Source organism: Terrapene carolina, unplaced genomic scaffold (assembly GCF_002925995.2).
Source record: "Terrapene carolina triunguis isolate 2854851 unplaced genomic scaffold, T_m_triunguis-2.0 Scaffold58, whole genome shotgun sequence".
NCBI classification, from domain to species: Eukaryota; Metazoa; Chordata; order Testudines; family Emydidae; genus Terrapene; species Terrapene triunguis.
In genome coordinates, this window is record NW_020664409.1 from 112,371,439 (window position 1) to 112,375,425 (window position 3,987).

The following is a 3,987-nucleotide window of genomic DNA, read 5'->3' on the forward strand; positions in this document are numbered from 1 at the left end:
GGGACAGAGCCTGCTTGAGTTCGCAGCACCTGGGAGCATTGTCTGTTAGGGTTTGTTCCCTTGTCCGACCGATCTGTGAACAATTACAGCCAGTGGGTGCCTGACGTCCAGGGTGTGACACCGCTTAGCCCCCAGCTGAGGGGCTGGCCTCTTGCTTTACTGATGGGAACAGCTGGATCTTCTAGTCTTGCAGGAGGTGGAGAATTCTCGGTGTCTGCAGAGGCATCCTTTTAATGATTCATTAGCTGATGTTTGGACAGCATGGCCTAGGCCACATATTTGTTCCCTCTGGCTAGTCCCCGGCCTGCTCTGAGTCGTGTGAACACTGGCCTTGGGTGGTACCAGAGGATGCAATGTCTGTGTGAATCCAGAGCAGGTACAATGCCACCGCCACCCTGCCAGGCTGCCTCCCGCGATCTGCTACGACAGAGGTCAGGCTCCTCGGTGCAAACCAACCTCTCTGCAGAACACAACATGCAGGCCCTGACCCTGCAGACACTTACGCACGTGAGTAATGTTACCTTTGTGAGTAGTACCCCTGAGTGCAAGGGCACAACTCACTCGCGTGCGTGTTTCCAGGATAGGGGCCTTTATGCCTGGGGGGGGGGGAGTTTGGGGATGTTGACACACCACCCTCAGAAATGGGGCGAGACCCAACAAACTCAGGTCAGGCAGGCCACCAGACGACTATCTCATGGAGACAACTGAGTGTTCCCGACAGCCTGAGCTGATTGGCCACTGCCTGAGCAGCCAGGGCCAGTCCTCAGGGTGCAGACTTCAGAAAGCAACGAGCGCTTGAACGTGCCCCAGAAAGATCTGTTGCTGGAACAGAAGCAGAATCCCAAATGTCGCTGGCTCTAGGGCTGAATACCTGCCTCGGAGACCCAAGGAAGCCCAGCTTTCTGACTGCATTTACCATGGCAAGCGCATGGAATAAAACACCATGATTAAAATATCGCAGGCAGAACTATACCCCAAGGGGTATTCCTCTTCCTTTTTCTTCGGTGGAGCCCATTTAGTTAACACACTGATTATTTTGTGCAGCCTTTTTATCAGGAGACCAGACTTCAAAAGCTTTTGCTTCAATCCACAGCCTGCTTTCTTCATTTGTTTAGCAAGCTCCCTCCCTACATCTCCCACTCCCGACAAAACACTTCTCACTAGGCCGGGTAGCTGCGGGTTTGGGGGTCTGCACAAAATCCAACCCCAGCTCCTTGGTGGGTCAAACACAAGGTGCAGCAATTTCTCCTAAATACCGTTGGGTTTGCCCTGGCTCCTTGCTATTATCCCCTTCTGCTTGTATCATGTTAGCTCCCCTGTCTCTGGCCACAATTTGTTTAACCGCCTTTGCTTAATTGCTCTGACCAAAGGGGACTGCAGGGGTTGGCAGCAGGTGGAACGGGGCCAAATCTGGACCGCTGGACACTTTTGAATGGACCCCCAAATCTTTTTATTTACTTTCTATGATCATTACTGTTGTTATTTTCACTGGAGTCTGGACCTTGAGCAAGAAATTTGGACCTTGACAAAAAATGATTGAGTCCCCTGGTTACTGAAATAAAGCAGCAGGTGCTGGGAGGCCCTTGATCCTGTTCTACCTGCTGCTGGAGATCTGAGGGGATGCACACTGGCCGATAACAGGGGACAGCCGAATCTAAGGGCCCATCACCATGGTATCTAGGCTCTGGCTGTCACCCCACTGGAAGCACTGCAGGCTCCCCGTGCCCGAAGAAAGGGACCCCCCCCCCAGTAATCACAAGGCGTTGTCTCTGATGCCCTCCTCTCTGGAGCTGCTGATTGAGCTGCTGGGTCGGGGAGGGGAGGGGGGATTTGGGTGAATTGGTCCCAGCTGCACCTTCTGCCGGAGTCGCAAAAGCCCTTGGGCCGCGGATGGTAATGCAGATCAAGCTCGGCTGCAGGACCTGACAATAAAGTTAATAACATATTCAAGCACAAGTGCCCTGGCGGAGAAAGGGCTCCTCGGGATGAAAGCATGATGAGGCAAAAATCAAGTGCTTGGAACAGAAAGGAAGTTAACTAAGGCCTCCCTCTGGGAGAGGATCCGTGGTGTCAGGGGGAGGGGCAGGCCAGAGCCACTCGCAGGGCGGGGGCCTGGCTTGCTCTCATTCACACCAGCCTGGAGCTGGCTGGCTGCAATGGAGTCACTCCTGATTTACGCCAGGGAACATTACAGCAGTGCCAGAAAGGCCTTAACTGGCCTGCCCAGAGCCAGTCCCTGCTCCCCTGCTCGACAGACAAAGGCTGTGGAGGGAGGCAGGGATGGGCCCCCCAGGTCAGTGGCAAGGCTGGGAACAGAAGCCAGGTCCCCTGAGGCCCCTGTCTCCATCCCCTGCAAAGCCCCATTCCAGCCAATGGGACTCAGGCCATTGACTTCAATAGGAGCTGGAGGCAGCGGAGGGTCTGGGAGGGTGTGGGCCAGACAGGCTGCCCAGATGCACACTGGGCAGAGCAGGGCCGACCCCCCCGCCCCAGGCTCTCGGTTGCATGGATTCCTGGGGAGGTTCTCTGGGGCTGCTGGAGCACTTGGCTTCCAATCTAACCCGTAAGAGTGAGAATTAAATGCTAATGAAGCGCTTTGATTTAACAGCAGACAAGACGTTTTAGTGTTGCTTTGCCTCATGGACTATTATTATGCAAATGAAGGGAGCTTGTATCTTTCTTCCCCATTTAGCTGAAATCAGCACTTCTTGGCAACAGCCAACGCTCAATTACTGTACTTACCTGCTTAATGGGCGCTCTCCCTGGCGGGGTCTTCACCGCGCTGCGTCCGGGCAGACGCGCGGGTGCTCGGGTCCCTGGCTGGGGGGCAGCCCCGGGGTAGCTGTGGGGCTCAGGCGGGGGATGGCTGTGTCTGGGTCTCGCTCTGCGTGTGTGATCGGGGGTGGCTGTGTCTCGTTGTGTGTGTGTCTGGGGTGGGGTGTCCCGGGTGGGTGGTGGCTGCCAGCGAGGTTGTTGCGTCGGGGGCTCGTGTCCCTGCCGGTGGTTTGTAGTGTCAATCCGGATCCCCCGCCCCGCCAGCCTGTTCCGCGCTGATATGTCCAACAGCAGGTGCTCGCTGAGCCTCCCTGGTGTTTTAAGCCACTTTCCCCTGGAAACTTTCCAGAGCTCGGGCTTCCTTCCCCTCCAGCTGCAGCTCCCCGGGCCCAGCCGCCGCCCGCCAGGGGCTGTGGAGGTATTAGGGGAGCCTGGGAAGGGACTCGAGCGGTCTCCTGTGGGGGGTGTTCCCTGCGCCCGGGGGACATTCATGGAGCAAGTTCTTAGTCCGGTCATCAGATCAAACCGAGCAGCCGCTGGAGCCCCCCGGGGCGAACCGGGCAGCGCTGGCGCCAGCTGTGGCGGAGGGCAGGGGCCGGGGGTTGGACGCAGCTCGCTTTCCCCAGCCGGCGGCTGCAGGGAGCCGGGACCAGCAGAGCAGCGGTCCTCCCCGGCCACGAGTCTCCGTGCGCCCCGCCGCGCGCTTCGCTTCAGTCGGGACTCAGTTTCCCGCTCGCTCATACAGGCAGCAGCCCCTGGAAGAAAGGGGGGGGCAGAGGGTCCCTGAGCGGGCGGGCGGCCAGGCTGCGAAGGAGGGGAGTGGGGATCCGATTGACCCACAGGACGCGCCAGGGTTACAGGGGTCTGGGATCCGCAGCGCCTCCGTGGAGCTGCCGTAAAGGGAGGGGCTGGGGAAACACCCCCCGTAGGGGGGATTCTGCTCAAGTGACGTCCCAGTAACGGGCCTCAGGGTGGAGCCGGGAACCGGCTCCGGGCCGGTTTGTACATGACAAGAGAAGTCAAGTGTGAGCCCGATTTCAACCGCCGAGGGCATAAAATCCGGTGCAAAGAACGATCCGTTTTCTGTCAGGCGACAGAACCTGAACAGCGAGGCAAGAGTTTGTTTCTCATTCGCGGGTTGCTTGGGGTCCGATGTTACCCCCCTTTCACCGGCAAATCGCATGCACGTGTGTGTGTGTGTGTGTGTGTGTG